The sequence below is a fragment of the Macaca mulatta genome, chromosome X (genome assembly GCF_049350105.2).
Source record: "Macaca mulatta isolate MMU2019108-1 chromosome X, T2T-MMU8v2.0, whole genome shotgun sequence".
Classification (NCBI taxonomy): domain Eukaryota; kingdom Metazoa; phylum Chordata; class Mammalia; order Primates; family Cercopithecidae; genus Macaca; species Macaca mulatta.
In genome coordinates this window covers 156637950-156656594 of record NC_133426.1, presented here as the reverse complement: position 1 = coordinate 156656594, position 18645 = coordinate 156637950, and the positions used below count along the sequence as shown (strand labels likewise).

General features: G+C 38.0%; 1 protein-coding gene across 27 annotated transcripts in view; it reads right to left on the bottom strand.

The window, feature by feature from the left end:
• Window positions 1–18645, bottom strand: part of MAMLD1 (mastermind like domain containing 1) — a 144925-nt gene that overhangs the window by 114605 nt on the left and 11675 nt on the right. The gene's annotated exons all lie outside the window — the stretch shown is intronic.

The window sequence follows — 18645 nt, the reverse complement described above, 5'->3', positions numbered from 1 at the left end:
TGGAGTGCAGTGGCACGATCTCGGCTCACTGAAAGCTCCGCCGCCTCCCGGGTTCATGCCATTCTCCTGCCTCAGCCTCCCGAGAAGCTGGGACTACAGGCGCCCGCCACCACGCCTGGCTAATTTTTTTTTTGTATTTTTAGTAGAGACGGGGAAAAAAGTATTTTTTTATTTAAAAAACTCCTCCAGGAAAAGCCTTTTCCCCTAGTAAAAGGACTGTGGAAAAGGTGGCCTAAATAACAGAAAACCTTTCTGAATTTACCCACCCTACTTTAGTCAACACCAGCAGAAAAACCATCCCTCTCCTATGGTTTCAGCCTAGCAAAGTGAGAAGTTGATATTCCACTCCACCCCATCCCCAATTCTCATGTAAGCAGATGTCGGTCATCTGATTCCCCTGCCCAGAGGTGTCAGGTGCCCAAGCATGCTCCCACTTTCCCATCAGGGTAGTGTCAGGAAGGTCAGGAGGAGAGTTGAGCCTCTACTCCCAGCTGGCAGACTTAATGAGGTGGTACAAGATGGGGCTAAATCAGCACTAGACTTTACCAAATAACCCCCACCTCTGGTATTAGTGAGGTGGATTGGAAACCTTTACTTCCACCCCTACTCAGTCCTGCAAGTCAGGGATGGCCAGCAGTCCGTTTTCCACCCAATCACTGGTATCAGCAAAGACTAGTGGGGAGCTGAACCTCCATACCCTCACCTAGCAGCAACAAGATTGAATGAGGAAGAATAGGCAGCTCTAGGCTGCACTTTTGTTCTTCCCTTTCCACTTGGTATCAGATGGACCCAGCAGGGACTGGAGATTTCTCTTTCACCTTGCAGCAAAAAGGCAATATGGATCAGTCTCTACTTCCCTCTTCCCTAGCATGGGCTGGTGGGAAGCTGGGCTTATATCCTACTCAGTGGCAGCAAGGCAGGGCAATTTAGCACCCCACTTTCCCCAGGAAGGTGTCAGCTGGGCCCAGGGGAAGCTGAACTTCCACTCCATCTATCAGCAATAAGGCTTTGTCAGTCAGCGCTCTATTTTGCCAGAGTGGTGTTAGTAGGGCCCAGCAGGAAAATGAACAATGTGTCCAACTGGTCCTTATACTACACTTTAACACATAGACTGCCCACTAAAAAGTAAAATTGAATACCATCCAAAGTCTCATGATATGATATGCAAATTGTCTAGGGTATGATAATAAAATCATTTGTCATACCCAGAACCAAGAAAATCACAACAATGAATGAGTAAAGATGATCAACAGATGTCAACACAAAGGTGATTCAGATATTAGAATTATTTAACAAGAATGTTAAATAAATCATCATAAAAATGCTCAACCAGCAATCACAAATACACTTAAAACAAATTAATAAAATAGAAAATCTCAGCAAAGAAATTGAGATTATAAAAAAGAACCAAATGGATATTAAAGAACTGAAAAATACATTAACAAAAATAATATAACCCACAAATGGGTTAATTAGTAGTGTAAAGATGAAAGAAGATAGAGCTAATGAGCTTGAGGACACATCAGTATAATTCACCCAACCTGAACAACAAAGCGAAAGTATCTAAACAAAACAAAACAAAAAAAGAAGAAGAAGAAGAAGAAGAGGGGGCTCAGGGATCTGTGGGGCAATAACAAAAGATCCAAACGTTTCTATCATTGGAAACCCAAATTATGTATCTGGCAAAAATATCCTTCAATAACAAAGGGGAAATCAAGGTATTTTCAGATGAAGAAAAACTAAGAGATGTTGTTGCTAATAATCCCACCCTTAAAGAATGCCTAAAGGAAATTCTCAAACAGACAGGAAATGATAACAGAAAAAGGCTTGAAACTTCATAAAGAAAAGAAGAAATTCAGAATAAGCAAACATAGTGATAAGTATAATGAACTATTTTTCTCATCAGTTTATTAAAGCATCTTTGATGAATGAAGCAAAAGTTATAATGCCATCTTATTTGATACTGAATGTGTATAGAGGAAATATTTAAGATATTACATTGTAAAAGTAGGAAGGGTAAAAGGACCTAAGTGGAAGTTAAATTTCCACACTTCACTCAAACTTTTATAAAATGTAGACTATAAACTATGATAAATTAATACATATTCTGTAATATCTAGAGTAAATAGTAAGAAAACTATACAATGTAATATGCTAAAAACCATAAAATATAAACCAAGATGGAATCCTAAAATAGGTTTAAGTAAAACATGAGAATACGAAGAAGAAACAAATGGAGGATGAGAACCAGAGGAAGCAAACGGTAAACAAATAATAAAATAGCAGACTTAAGCCAGAACATGTCAACAATACCTCTTATTTATATGGTCTAAAACACTAATTAAAGACAGAGGTTGACAGAGTACAAAACATACAAAAATTAACCAGGCATGGTGGCGCATGTCTGTAGTCCCAGATACTTGGGAGACTGAGGTGGGAGGATCACTTGAGCCCAAGAGTTTGAGGATGCAGTGAGCAATGATTGCACCCCTGCACTCCAGCCTGGTAACAGAGCAAAACTTGTCTCAAAAAACAAAAACAAAAACAGACAAACAAATAAAAACATGGCCAAACTCTATTCTATCACTCTAAACACAACAGCATAGGTAAGTTGAAAGTAAAACAATGGAGAAAATATGCCATGCAAATATTAATTTTACTAAAGCATTAGTGGCTACATTATCATCAAAAAAAGACTTCAGAGCAAAGAAAATTATTGGAGACAGGAAGACATTACATAATGATAAAATAATAATACACTAGGAAAACATAATGGTCCTAGATGTGTATGTACCAAACAATGGAGTCTCAAAACACATGAAGCAGAAACTAAGAGAGCTAAAAGGAGAAATCGGCAAATCTACAATTATAGCTGGGTACTTCAGCACTCCACTCTCAACAATAGATACAACTGCTAGACAGAATCAGCAAAGATGAAGAACTCAACAATACATCATCAACTGAAAGGTTCTAGATGACATTTATGGAACACTCCATCCAACAACAGCATCTTACGCATTTGTTTCAAGTGTTCATAGAACATATCCTGAGATAGGCCACCTCCTGCACCCTAAAACACACCTCAACAAATTTAAAATAATTGAAGTCACAACATTCTCTAATGTGATCAATGGAATCAAACTAGAAATCAGTAACAGAAAGAAATCAAGAAAATCGCTGAATACTTGGAAATTAAACAATGCACTTCTTAATAAACCATCAGTCAAAGAGGAAGTCTCCAAGAAAATTTAAAAATGCATTGAAATGGGCCGGGTGCAGTGGTTCACACCTGTAATCCTAGCACCTTGGGAGGCCAAGGTGGGAGGATTGCCTGAGCTCAGGAGTTCAAGACCAGCCTGGGCAACATGGCGAAACCCTGTCTCTACTAAAAATACAAAACATTAGGCAGGCGTGGAGGTGCGTGCCTGTAATCACAGCTACTCAGGAGGCTGAAGCACGAGAACCGCTTGAACCCGGGAGGCAGAGGTTGCAGTGAGCCGAGATCATGTCATTGCACTTCAGCCTGGGCAACAGAGTGAGATTCTGTCTCAAAAGAAACAAACAAACAAACAAACAAACAAAATGCATTGAAATGAATGAAAATGAAAACAGGAGTTATAAAGACATGTGGGACACGGCTAACGCAGAATCGGGAGGGAAATGTATAGCACTAAGTGAATATGTACATTAGGAAAAAGGAAAGGTATCAAATTAATATCTAAGCTAAATCAATCATGTAAGCTTATACTTTAAGAATCTAAGAAGTGCAAAATATATCCAAAGCAGCAGAAGGTAAGAAATAATAAAGATAAGATAAAAATCAATGGAATTGAAAATAGAAAAGTATGAGAAAATCAATGAAACAAAAAGCTAGTTTTTTTTAAAGGTCAATACAATTGACATCTAGCAAGATTGAAAAGAGAGAAGATACAAATCACTACTATCAGAAATGAAACAGAGAATATCACAGATCTGACAGAAATCAAAAGAATAATAAGGGAATATTACCAAAAACTCTACACAGAAATTTGACAACTTAGGTAAAATGGACCAATTCCATGCACAGCACAAAGTACCAAAATAAACAATTTGAATAGCACTGACACTATTAAGGAGGTTGAATTCATAATTGTAACACTGCCTCCAAAAATCTCCAGACCTACATGGCTTCATTGAAGAATTTTATTAAACATTGAAAAAGTAAAACCAAACCAATTCTGCACATTCTCTTCTGAAAAATAGAAGAGCAGGGAACACTTCCCAATCCATTTTTTTTTTTTTTTTTGAGACGGAGTCTCGCTCTGTCGCCCAGGCTGGAGTGCGGTGGCCGGATCTCAGCTCACCGCAAGCTCCGCCTCCCGGGTTCACGCCATTCTCCTGCCTCAGCCTCCCGAGTAACTGGGACTACAGGCGCCCGCCACCTCGCCCGGCTAGTTTTTTGTATTTTTTTAGTAGAGACGGGGTTTCACCGTGTTAGCCAGGATGGTCTCGATCTCCTGACCTCGTGATCCGCCCGTCTCGGCCTCCCAAAGTGCTGGGATTACAGGCTTGAGCCACCGCGCCCGGCACCCAATCCATTTTATGAAGTTAGTAGTACCCTGATATGAAAATCAAAAAGAGTACACAAAAGAAAACTACAGACCAAAACCCCTCATGAATATAGATGAAAAAATTTATAAGAAATTATTAGCTAACTGCCACAACTTAAACAACATGAAATATATAATCTAAATTGCCCTATAAACCTTAAGGAAATGAATTTGTAGTTAAACACTCTTGAAAAGGAAATATTCATACCTAGATGGTTTCACTGGAGAATTTTCCCAGATGTTTAAAGAATTAGTGCCACTTTTACATAATGTCTTCTAGAAAGTAGAAGAGGAAACAAGAATTCCTAACTCATTTTATAACTCTGATACCAAAATGAGACAAAGACAGTACAGAAAAAGAAAATTATAAATATATTTTATGAACTTAAATTTTTAAAATCAGCAAAAGATTTACAAATAAAATTCAGGAATGTATAAAAAGAATAATACACCATGACCAAGCAGAGTTTATCTCGGGATTACAAGGTTGGTTCACCATTTGGAAATACTCCATGTTATCCACAATATCAGTTTAAAAAAGAAAAATCACAGGATCACATCAGTTGATGCAGAAAAAGCATTTAGCAAATTTAACATCCATTTATAAAGTTGATGCAGGAAAAGCATTTAGCAAATTTAACATCCATTTATAATAATAATAAAAAACTCAGAAAGCTAGGAACAAAAGAGAACATCCTCAACTTGATAACGAGCATCTACAAAAACTTTACAGATAATATTTTACAATCGTCCCTTGGTATACGTGAAAGATTGGTTCCAGGACACCTCATATATCAAAATCCACACATACTACAGTCCTACAGTCAGCCCTTCAGAACCTATGTATAAGCAAAGTCAGCCCTCTGTATACGCATCCTGCAAATACTGTATTTTCACAAATATTAGAAAGCAGTTTGGCTTAAAAAATGTCAAGATAACAGGAGAAAGCAGCTTCTGTTGACTAAGAGGTAGCAGAGATGTTCCCAGACACCATTTCTTTGGTTTTTTTACTGCTTGTTATTACCATGTAAAAACTGGGTGACAGTTTAGGAGAAAGACTGTTGTAAAAGAAGAGTGACAACCAAGAATTTTTTGATCATTAAATCAGATTTTATAAACAGTGGAAGGAGCATGGACTTAAAACAAGGCATGTTTATTCAGTTTTGTCAAAATTTTACCAAAATATGTGATATATATTTATACTAAAACTATATAATCCTTAGATTTAGAAAAGCAATCAATTAATGTGTTACATATTAAACACAGGTACAAGTTGGAAATTGTAGAAAATTGAAAGAAAACAAAAGACAAAATTAATGTCTATAGTAGGGAATAAAAGAGTTTAAGATATTTAAAAATTATGTGTATTTTCTTGTCTTTTACATAAATCATTTTTGAAAAGTATGCTGAAAATTTATATGAGTAATATTAGTTATGATTTATTTTTCAATATAATTTGAAGATTCTTTGTTACCCAAAAAAAAGAAAGAAGGAAAGAAAAAAGAAAATCATTGATAAGAAAGGATATCTGCCTGAACAGGATTTAATGCAGGTGAAAGTGCCTTTTACTAGAAAAAAAAATGCCATAAAGGACATTTAGTAGTAAGGAAGAGAAGCGAGCACCAGGATTTAAGGCAGGAAGGGATAGTCTAACTTTACAATTTTGGGCAAAGGCAGTCAGGTTCATGATCAGGGCTGTCCTTATCTATAAAGGTGCTAACCCCCGAGCCTGGAAGGGGAAAGATAAACACCAGCTGTCAATCTTTTTGTTGCATGCAAGAAGGCCCGGACAATAAAAAAAATTTTTTTCTGGATTGGTTCCATCGATCCTTTGTCCCTAAAGAAAGGAAGTACCTTGTCAGTAAGAGACTGCCTTTTAAAGTTCTTTTGATATTGGACAATGCTCCTGACTACTCAGAACTCCATGGGTTCAACACAAGGTGTTGAAGTGGTCTACTTGCCCCCAAACAAAATTCTAATTCAGCCTTAGATCAGGGGGTCATAAGGACTTCTAAGACTCACCACACATGGTACTCTATAGAAAGATTGTCAGTGTTATGGAAGAGAACCCCAATAGAGAGAATATCATGAAAGTCTGGAAGGATTACACTATTGAATGTGCCATCATTGTTTAGAAAAACCTGTGAAAGCCATCAAGCCTGAAACAGTAAATTACTGCTGGAAAAAACAACTGTGTCCAGATGTTGTGCATGACTTTACAGAATTTATGACAATAAACAGGGAAATTATGAAAGAGGTTGTGGACATGGCAAAAAAAAAAAAAAAGATGGGGGTTGAAGGATTTCAATATGTGGATCTTGGAGAAATTATAGAGCTAACAGACACCATGCCAGATGAAATAACAGAAGACAACTTTACGGAGATGAGTGCTTCTGAACCAGCGTCGGACCATGAGGACAAAGACCTAAAAGAAGCAGTGCCAGAAAGCAAATTGACATTAGACAATTGAGCAGAAGGGTTCTGATTACTCAAGACATCTTCTGACTTCCTTTACAGCATGAACCCTTCTATGATACAGGACCTGAAGCTAAAGCAAAAGATGAAAGAAGGATTGGTATTATATAGAAACATTTTTTAGAGAAATAAAAAAGCAAAAAGTTAGAGAGAAATTATGATGTATTTCCAAAAAGTTGCACTGAGTGTGCCTGCCTCTCCTGCCTCCTCTTCCACCTCCATCACTTCTGCCTCTGTCACCCCCAAGACAGCAAGAGCAACCCCTCCTCTTCCTCCTCCTCCTCAGTCTACTCAACATGAAGATAACAAGGATGAAGACCTTTTTGATGATTCCATTTCATTTAGTGAATAGTAAATATGTTTTCTCTTCCATATGATTTACTTAATAACCTTTTCTTTTCTCTAATTTACTTAATTGTAAGAACAAAGTATATAATACATATAATATACAAAATATGTGTTGTTTATGTTATTGGTAAGGCTTCCAGGCAACAGTAGGCTATTGGTAGTTAAGTTTTTGGGAAGTCAAAAGTTATAAGTGGATTTGTGCCTATGCAGGGGGTTGGTACCCCTAACCCCTATGTTATTCAAGCATAAACTGTGTGTGTGTGTGTGTGTGTGTGTGTGTGTAGTATTGTTCAGACATAAAGAAGAAATCCTGCCATTTTCAACAACATGGATGAACCTGCATGACCTGAAGTGGAAATAAGTCAGACAAAGAAGACAAATAATATATGGCCTCACTTATATGTAGAAATTTAAAATGCTGAACTCCTAGAAGCAGAGAGTAGAATAGTGGTTGTCAAGGTCTTGGGGGTGGGAGAAATGGGAGGATCTTGGTGAAAGTGTATAAATTTCAGTTATAAAATGGGTAAGTTCTGGGAATCTAATGTACAGCATGGTGACTATAGTCAATAGTACTGCATTGTTTCCTTGAAACTTGCTAAGATGGCAGATTTTAAGTGGCCTCACCACACACATATATACACAAAAAAATGGTAACTATGAGAGGTAACAGATGTGTTAATTTGATTGTAGTAATCATTACACAATATTTACATATATTGAATCATGCACACCTTGAATATACACAATTTTTATTAATTAAACATTTTAAAATGTAAAAACTCAAAATGGAAGATAAATCTAAATGTGAGAACTACAACTATAAAACTCTTGGAAGAAACATAGAAATATATCTTTGACTTTGAGTTAAGAAATAGTTTCTTAGATATGATACAAAAAGCACAAGTGAGAAAAGAAAAACTAAATAAATTAGCTTTCATCAAAATTAAAATTTTTGTGCTGTGAATAATACCATCAAGGAAGTGTAAACATGACCCACAGAATGGGAGCAAATAGTTGCAACTCTTATATCTGATGAAGGTCTAGGATTCAGAATATATAAACAATGCTTACAGTTCAATAATAGAAAGACAAATAATCCAATTTAAAAATGGGCAAAGGCTCTGCATGAACACTTCTCTAAAGAAGATATACAAATGGCCAATAAAGCACGTGAAAAGATGTTTAAAATCATAGCCAACAGGGAAATGCAAATCACAATCATAATGAAATACCACTTTATGCTCACTAGAACAGCTATAATAAAAAAGACAGAAATGCACAAGTGTTGGCAAGGATGCAGAGAAACTGGAACCCTATATATTGTTGGTGAGATTGTTAAATGGCACAACTACTTTGGAACAGTTTGGCAGTTCCTCAAAATGCTAAACACAGAGTTACCATACAAGGCAAAAATTCCATTCCTAGGTATATGCCCAAGAGAAATGAAAGCATATGTCCACACAAAAACTTGTACATGAATGTTAACAACAGCATTATTCATAAGAGTCAAAAAGTGATAACAGCTCAAATTTCTATCAACAGATGAATGGAGAAACAACATAGGGTGTATCACAAATAATATATGGAATATTATTTGGCAATGAAAAAGAATGAAGTACTAATAGATGCTACAACATGGATGAAACTTGAAAACATTATGCTAAGGGAAAGAAGTCAGTCACAAAAGGCTATTTATCTTATGGCTTCAGTCATAGGAAATGCCTAGAATAAGTAAATCCATATAGACAGAAAGCAGATTAATAGTTACAAAGGGCTTGGGCAGGGGGTAATCGAGGATGTTTGCTAATGGATATGTGGTTCCTTTACAGGGTAACTAAAATATTCTGAAATTAGATACTGGTGATGATGGTACAACTATGAATATACTAAAAGCCACTGAACGGAATACTTTAAATGGGTGAATTCGGTGGTATGTGAATGATATCAATAAAACTGTGTTTCAGAGAACACATACCATTTACAACTGCTGCATAGAAAATGCAATACTTAGATATTAAATATAATATAATGTGTATAGAATCTGCATCCAGAAAGTTACAAAATGTTTTTGTAAGAGATAAAGACTCCTGCACATGTATCCTGGAACTTAAAATAAAATAAAATATAAAAAACAAAAGAGGAGCACAATGAGATTTCCTGTGACCTATTAAAACCCATAAAATTTATCAAAGAAATTTACATACAAAATAAATCTTGATAGTAGTTCCAATCACAATAAATTATACTTGCAACTGACATCTATAAGCAATCTCTTTTCTCTCTTTAAAAACTCTATATTTTCTTTATGAAAATAGTGATTTTTTAAAACTGTACTCTAAAAGGGACAAAATATTTGTAATCTGAAGTGTTTCAAATTTTGTACTCTATTGCTTCAGTCTTATACTATATCAACAGGTATGAATACATTTATAAGAATATATTTAAAATATTTTCACATATTGTATTTCCCTTGAAAATATTGACATTTTTGAATTTTAATTAAAAAACTCAGAAAAAAGGGTTGAACATTAAATAGAAATAATAATAAACACCTTTTTTGTGCTCATAAAAAAATAAAGACCTAAATAAATGAGGAGACATACTATGTTTACTGCCTAGAAGACTCAACATAGTAAAGATGTCAATTCCTGAACTGACCTATAGGTTTAATGCAATTCTCATCAAAATCCCAGCAAAGTTTTTTGCAGACATAGACAAGGTTGTTCTAAAATACACGGAAAGGCACAAGTCCTAGGCTAAAACAATTTTGAGAAACAAGGATACAATGGGAGGAGTGCCTTTACCCAGTATTAACATTTTTTGGCCGGGCGCGGTGGCTCAAGCCTGTAATCCCAGCACTTTGGGAGGCCGAGACGGGCGGATCACGAGGTCAGGAGATCAAGACCATCCTGGCTAACACGGTGAAACCCCGTCTCTACTAAAAAGTACAAAAAACTAGCCGGGCGCGGTTGTGGGCGCCTGTAGTCCCAGCTACTCAGGAGGCTGAGGCAGGAGAATGGCGTGAACCCGGGAGGCGGAGCTTGCAGTGAGCTGAGATCTGGCCACTGCACCCCAGCCTGGGCGACAGAGCGAGACTCCGTCTCAAAAAAAAAAAAAAAGAAGTTTATTAAGGCCGGGCGCGGTGGCTCAAGCCTGTAATCCCAGCACTTTGGGAGGCCGAGGCGGGCGGATCACAAGGTCAGGAGATCGAGACCACAGTGAAACCCCGTCTCTACTAAAAATACAAAAAATTAGCCGGGCGCGGTGGCGGGCGCCTGTAGTCCCAGCCACTCAGGAGGCTGAGGCAGGAGAATGGCGTGAACCCAGGAGGCGGAGCTTGCAGTGAGCCGAGATCGCGCCACTGCACTCCAGCCTGGGCAACAGCGCGAGACTCCGTCTCAAAAAAAAAAAAACAAAAAACATTTTTATATGGCTACATTAATCAAGACTGTGTGGCATTGGCAGAGGGATAGACACATAGATCAGTGGAGCAGAATAAGGAGCCCAGAAATAGACCTATAAAAATGTATCCCACTAATTTTTGACAAAGGTGTAAAAGCAATTCAGTGAGGTGGGGATAGCCTTTTCAACAAATGCTACTAGAGCCATTGAGCATCCTTAGGCAAAAAAATAATAAACATCAACCTAAACCTCACACCTTATACAAAAATCAACTCAAAATCGATTATGGCCTTAAATGTGTAACCATCAAACTTAAAAAATATTAGAGAAAGTTTTCAGGACCTAGGACTTGGTGTAGAGTTCTTAGACTCAACCACAAAAATCTGGCCCCCAAAATAGTCTTTCTGTGAAAGAACCTATTAAAAGGATGCAAAGATAAGATGCAGACTGAGAGAAAGTATTTTCAAATTACATATTGGACAAAGTACAAGTATCTAGAATATATAAAGAACTTGCAAAACTCAACAGTAAAAAAAAAGAGAAAAAATGCAAATAATCCAACTGGAAAATGGGCCAAAGTCATGAACAGACATTCCACGAAGTTATATGGATGAAAAATAAACTCCAAAAAATATGTTCAATCTCATTAGGCATTAGGGAAATGCAAATTAATATGACAATGACATATCTCTACACACCTGTGAGAATGGACTACTCCTGTATTGCACTACACCACTATCAGAATTATGCTGAGTGAAAAAAGCCAGTCTCAAGAGATCACAGGCTATATGATTGAATTTACATAACATTCTTGAAATTACAAAACTATAGGAATGGAGAACAGATTAGTGGTTAGTTGCGGGTTCAGAACTTGGGGTGGAGCAGATCAGGAGGGAAGTGCGTTTGGTATAAAACAGCAACACAAAGGATTGCATATCCTTGTGGTGATGGCACTATTCTTTTTCTTGACTGTGGTCACATGACTCTACACATTTGATAAAACTGCTCTGAATTAAATACTCACACATGTACAAAAATAAGTGCATGTATAACTGGTAAAATCTGAATAAGGTGGATGGAGCGTATCAGTGTGAGTGTTCTGGTTGTGAACTCGGTGAAGGGTAAATAGGATCTTTCTAGTATTGTTTCCTAAAACTGTATGTGACCCTACAATTATCTCAAAATAAAAGGCTGTTAAAAATCACAATAAAGCCTCTATAATTAAAACAGTGTGGTACTGGAAGAAGAATAGGCAAATTGACCAGAGGAATAAAATATGCATCTAGAAATAGACCCAAGTATATGTGGAAACTGAATATATAATAATGGTGACTTTTCAAATCACTGGAGCAAGATGAACATTTGTAAAATGGGGCTGTGATAGCTGGGTAGTCTTTTGAAAAAAGGGAAGGGGATGGGTGCAGTAGCTCATGCCTATAATCCCCAGCACTTTGGGAGGCTGAGGCAGGAGGATCGCCTAAGCCCAGGAGTTCGAGACCAGCTTGAGCAACATAGCAATACCCCCTCTCTACAAATCATAAAAAAAATAAAAACTTAGCTGAATGTGGTTGTGGCACACCACCCTGCCACTGACTATAAGTATGCCACTGCACTCCGGCCTGGGTGACAGAGTGAGACCCTGTCTCTAAAAAAGAAAAAAAAAAAAAGAGAAACAAACAAAAAGAAAAAAGGAAAGAGGCAAAGTAAGATCCCTCCCATATACCGTTCATAAGAATAAACTCCAAATGGATTAGGAATCTAAATGTAAAACATGAAACCATACAAATACTGGAAGAAAATTGGGTGAATTTCTCTTTAAACTGGATGTGAGGAAAGGCTTTCGAACTGGGATTCAAATCCAGATATGATAAAAGAAAAGACTGATATTTGACAACATAAAATTATTTTTGCATAGCAAAGAAAAACAAACATTGAAAAAAACACAAACCAATTAAGTGAAATTACTTGCAACATATATCACAAATAAAGAAAGCTAATATACCTAACACAGAAAAATACTCTTAAAATTGAGGGTAAAAGACTAAAAACCCAATAGAAAAAGGGAGAAAAGACATGAACAGATAATTCACACACATAAAAATATCCAAAGGGCTCTTAAGCATATGAAAAGATGTTGCAAGCCACTCATAATTAGAAAAATGCTAATTAAACTACACTGAGATACAATTTCTCACCTATCAGATTTGTAAAAATTAAAAAGTAAAGCAAATACTTTGTTGGTGAGGCTTGGGGGAAAAAAACACTCTCATACATTGCTAATGGGAATACAAATTGGTACAATCTTTCTGGAGGGGAATTTGGCAATACTTAACAAAACTACATTTGTTTTTACATTTTGACACATTAATCCCACCTCTAGAAATTTACTCTTTAAGATATACCTCTAATGATATGAAAATACATATGCATTGGGTTGTTCATTGAGTATTATTTTTATTTGCAAAATATTGGAAACAACCTAAATGACTACACATAGGAGGTTGGTTGAATAATTTATGGTACATCTACACAATGCAGTACTATGCAGCTGTAATGAAAGAATGAAGAAGATCTCTATATGGAGTGATTGGTAGGACATGCATTTGAGTGAACAAGCAAAGCTCGAAAGAGTATCTATATTAAGCCGCCCTTATGTAAGGAAGGGTATAGGAAAATACACAGATATCCGTTCATTTGTGCAAAAAGAAAACACAGAAAAACTAATGAAGTTGGTTACTTACAGGAAATGACTGGAATGAGGTGGAAAGGACAGAAGTAATGAGAGAAGTCACTTTTCTGAGGATTTCTTTCTGTACAGTTCTAACTTTTGAAACAATGTTATTATTTCACATGCTCACAGAAAAATAATTAAAATTAGCAAGGAAAGATGGTGGGGAGTGTTGGCGGCAGACAAAAAGGAATCTAAACAGAAACAAGTGAACTAAACCATATTCAAATGACCTCAGTGGGCCCGGGAGATGAACTAGCCCAGGTAAATTTTTAACAGTGTTTGAAGGATACACTCTTACGCAAAGACAAAAAGAATTCTAAACAAATATTGTACTCTTGTTAATTGGCTTCTTCATAGAGTCATGGGTTAGCAACTATGAAACTAGTTTCTGTATATTCTAGGATTAAGCGAGTAAATATATTATGGTAATGGCAGAGAGATTTCTCACTGTTTTGCAAGGAAACTACAAATATGGGAAGGGGAAAGATAGAATGAACTTTGCTGTTGTATTGGTATTTGGAGGTATCAATGTGAACTCATGGTTTATGGGTAAGTACGGAGGCAGGTAGATAGAGAAACAGATATTACCAAAATAATAAATAAAAAAGGAATAGATATAGATGTGAGTTAATTATTCTCCTAGCTGAGAGGGTTTAGTAACAATGACACATCTGTAGAAATGTGCATGCTCTTAGTACCCAGATCTTAGTTTCTAAATGCCATTCTTCACTAAAAGAAGTTAGGATTCCATGGGAAAATGGCTGATTTTAAGGCTAAGGCAGGGAAAGTACAAGATAAGCCTGGAGCAGATGTGCCAAAAATTAAGGGCATGCTCAAAGGATGATTAGGGGCATGTCAGAAAGACATAGTAACTAGTTTGAAGGAGTTCCCACTGGACACACCTCAGACAATTTGAGCATCAAAATAAATAATAATAGGAAAGGATTATAACTGAAAATAAAAATGCACAAGTCCACCTAATATAAATAAAAGCATAAGTAAATAAATGGGAGTGAAAGAAGAAAAGTTCTTTCTTATAGTAGAAAGTCAACTAATAATCGTAGAATGGATGATGGAATCAGAAATTCATTAGTTGGCAACCAGCATGATAATCTTGCCTCAGGCACAGACCATCAATAAATGCTAAGCTAGTGAGTGAAAGTTTGAGGTGTAGTAGGATACTAACAGCTTCAAAATATATTTATTTCCCCAAGATACTAATTAATGGCAAGGAGAAGAAATAGAAACTGGACAGTGGAGATATCTGGCAGACCTCACCTTAACCAAGTGATCAAAGTGACAATCACCAGGAATAGGATGAATGGAACTAACATCGTGGACCTTCTGACGTGATACACTCATGCACAACATCACTTCTGTGGTATTTCTGCCAATAGTACATAACAGTGATCTAACTATGAGGAAACATCAGGCAGCAAACTCAAATTGAGGGACATTATGCAAAATAACTGGCATGTACTCTTCAAAAATGTCAATGCTACAAAACACTAAGACAGATTGAGGAACCATTCCATATTAAGGGACACTAAAGAGACATAACGACTGAGTTATGAGTGCGCTGCATGATCCTGGATTTTCTTTTGCGATAAAGGACATTATTAGGACAATTGGCAAAATCTGAATAAAGCCTTTAGATTAAAATCTTTAGATAGATTAGTACCACTGTTAGTTTCCTGCTTTTGATCAATACCTGTGCTTATGCAGGAGAACGTTTTAGGAAATGTTAGGAAATATATATTGCAGTATTTGGAGATAAAAGAGCATCATACCTACAATTTGTTCTCATAAAGTTCAGAATAAAATGGTGTGTGTGTGTGTGTGTGTGTGTGTGTGTGAGAGAGAGAGAGGTGGTACATAAAACATAGAATGTGGTAAAATTGCAACATTTGGGGAATCGAGTGAAAGGTAGTTAAACATTATTTGTATTATTCTTGCAAATATTCTGAGAGTCTGAATTTATGTCAAGTGAAAAATTAAATTAAAAAAAGGGTTAGAAGTGATCAATTAATCTCCTAGGGAGAAGGTATTGAGATCAAAGATTGAAGGCCTGAGGGGAAACCAGTAGAAAATGCTCACAGCTGATGGGTGAGTTTCAAAGAAGCAGCAGGACAGGAGTCTCCAGGCACAGTAGGCATTCAAAAAATGGTAACTGTTGTTTTGATAAATTTCAGAAAGTACTAGTTCATCTCAGAGATATATACCTCCTAACTCTTTCAGAAACATCACTAAATATTGCCTCTAGAAAGGATTTAAAGGTCATGTACTGTACTGGTCAAGTCACATCTTCCAAATATAACAATCCAACATAATAAGAGGAAAATCCTACAAAGCCCCTTTAGCTCAGCCTCCTCATTGTAACAGTAGGAACCGTGAGGCCCAGAGAGGGGAAAGGACCTGCCCAAGGTCACACAGCAAGGCAGTAGAGCTGGGCCAGGCACCAGGGTGCCTCCCTCCCAGGCCAAGGCCTCTCTGACTCTGCACCTCCATACAGTCTGGCTTCAGGCCAGAGGAGTGGATGGCTGGGAACCAGACAAGAGGTAGCTGGGATGGCCCTGAAAGATACAGTCCCAAAGTTGGTGGCTGTTTGGGAATGAGTGGGGCACATTTTGTGAACACCCTATAAGCTATAGGTGGCCAACATATTTATGTGATTAAAAATACAAAATAAGACTGAATACGCTGGGTGCAAACAGTTGAGAAACTAAAAGCTTCTTTTAGACAAGACAAACTGTTACTTACTACAAAAATAAGGGTGGAGTGGCTTGGGATTTTTTTTTTTTTTTCATAATGAAAAGTAGCAAATATGAAGTCAAACCTAAAACAGCCCATCAGTTTGAAATAAAATAAATCCAAATAACAGGCCCGTAAGGACCACCCCCCAATATTCAAAAAATCTGTTTTATTTTAAATTAGGCATTGGTACAAGACCAACAAAATTAAATATTTACTGCTAACAGAGAACTCTTGGATGTTGGGGGCAGGGGTGGAGAATAAAAAATTCCTTTCTGATAAGCTAGTATCTGATAGCTAGAAATCAGAATCACTCAGCCCTATATTCTGCTGACTGCAGGTCCCACATGGAGTTGAGGGCCTGGAGGCTTCTTCTGTAAGGTCCTAGGACGTGCGGTGTGGGGCAAGCAGTGGGTGGCAAGGTGGACCTCCTGGGTCCTGGACCACCTCAGCTGTGAGCAGCTTGCCAGGGAAGCCTGGGCAAGCATGATATTTTTCTTCAGCTGCAGCATCCTCATGCATAAAACAAGGGGTCTCTAAAGGAATTTCCATTTTTTTTCTATTATTTGGTCCTACATAAATACATTTCAACTCTTTGTCTTTAGCTAAAACTTCTAAAACTGTTATCACTTATATAACAGTCACAGTCCCCACCTACCCAAACCAAAATACAACTCCATGCTTTCAAGTCTCTGGTAATTTCAAAAAGAACAAATTATTACTTATCCTTTTCAAATATTTTAAGTAACTTAGAGTTTAACTTGCTATTGGAGAATTATGGAATGCCAGAGCTGGAGGAGCCTTTTGGATGCCCCTAGACCATTCCTTCATTGTACAGATGGGGAAAATGATGCCCAGTCCAAGGAAATAGCTTGCCCCAAGTGCCATGGCTAGTTGGTATCAAAGCTGAAGTCGGACCACTTGCCGGTGGCCCCCAGGTGGGTATTCTTCCCACTGTAGCACCAGGGACTCCTCCCAGACTCAGAAAGCTGGTCTGAAACAGTGAATCTTCCAAAGGGCAACCACCCACTGCCAAACTTTCCAATTTACAAACGACTCTCATTTTGTTTGATGACATGACGGTACCTAAAATTCCTGGGTGGCATCTGCTTTCAATTGACTTGCACGATTCCTCTCCCTCCAGATTAATAATGAAATTAAGGGCGAGATGCTCTGGCCAAGGATGGGAATGGGAGCCACTCTGCGTAGTGACCCTGTACTAAGCACTCATTTTCAACATGATCTCCGCTTAACTATCCCTGGCTTGGTTTGGTTGGGTTGGTTTAACAAAAGAAAGAATGGGTAGGGAGATACCTCAATATGTTTGCAAGACAATTCAAAGCAAAAACAGTTCTCCTCTCTTTCTAAAGGAGAGGGAGAGCCCAAGCTCCTAGCAACACATTTCTTTCCAAAAGGTTCCTAAAATCCACATGGGGTGGGGGAAGGGACTAAAAAGCTCTGCAAATATGTGGCTGCCTCCACTTTGGAACTGCATAGCAACAGGCTCAGCAAGGCCAGGATCTCCCTCTGAGGGTTCAAAGGGCTTTCCAAACCTGCTCTTTACTTTCTAGGGCTGACTTTGAGGACCTGAGCATTCATTAGGGCCAGGTTAATATGATGATGGGCTTGTGTTTCTAGGAGAACTGAAAATACACTATTGTGAGGAGTCAGAGAACTTGGAAGGTGCACAGGATCAACAAGGGCCAAGGAAATGTCTTCCTGACTTGTCATGAGACCCAGGGCCAGCACCTGCTCCTCTCTGGGCCTCAGTTTCCCCATCTTTGATATACAAGCCCTCGTGGCCTTGCCATGAGAAGACTTTCCACACTTCCAGGGTTCGATGGGGAAGGTCGTGGCGGGCTATTTGAATGGAGTCCAGCCATCCTCCTCCCTCCTAAGCAGACCCCCCATATCACACCAGCAGGCCCAACCTGAGGCTCCTTTCCAAAGGGACACAACCCCACTTCCTCAGGATAGGGCCCTGGAAAGATCCTGGGGTAAGACTACTTACCAGTTTTCACGAGGGTCTGGCTAGGCCCTTTCAGTGACTATGAGAGAGACACACAGGATCCACTTTACCTTCTCATGCCCGTTGTGACAGTACTGAAATGTGAAAAACCAAACAACTATCGGCCTCCTCAGATCCCATTTCCTCACTTCTGCAGCAGGCAAATGTGGAACCTCCTCAAGGCACTGGGCTGGCTACACACATCCTTGACCGATTCTGGAACTGCCAAGGGCTGGGTAATTGGGGTCTCTAAAACTGTCTAGATCCTGGACACACTGCATGCTCTCTGAGGTCCCTCCCAAGCCAGAGTCTCTTGAATGCTAGTTTGCCTGGGTGTAACT